This window comes from Triticum dicoccoides, chromosome 1B, assembly GCF_002162155.2.
Source record: "Triticum dicoccoides isolate Atlit2015 ecotype Zavitan chromosome 1B, WEW_v2.0, whole genome shotgun sequence".
Taxonomy (NCBI): Eukaryota; Viridiplantae; Streptophyta; class Magnoliopsida; order Poales; family Poaceae; genus Triticum; species Triticum dicoccoides.
The window spans coordinates 12,510,839-12,511,347 of record NC_041381.1 but is presented as its reverse complement, the minus strand read 5'-3'; positions in this window follow the sequence as shown (position 1 = coordinate 12,511,347).

Below are 509 nucleotides of genomic sequence, written 5' to 3'. Positions count from 1 at the left end.
GTCGTCGCAGCCCGCCCGTACGCGCCCGGCCCACTCCATACACATACACACACACTACACACACACACATATACACACATACACACAGACACACACAAACACACACACACTACACGTACACTACACAGGTACGTACACACATATACACACTACACTACACAGACACACACATATTTTTTTTTACTTTTTTTCTGTTTTCTAATGTTTAGATGAATTAGAACTATCTAGTTTATTTTTAGAATGTTACAAATGTTATCATCGATGAATTAGAAATATGTTAATGTTTAATTGAACTAGTTGAATTAATATATAGATCGAACTAGTTTATTTTTAGTAAATGCTTAGTTGAACTAATTGAATTAATATACCTAGTTTATTTTTAGTAAATGCTTAGTTGAACTAGTTGAATTAATATATAGAACTAGTTTATTTTTAGTAAATGCTTAGTTGAACTAGCTGAATTAATATAATAACTAGTTTATTTTTAGTAAATATAATGCTTAGTTGAA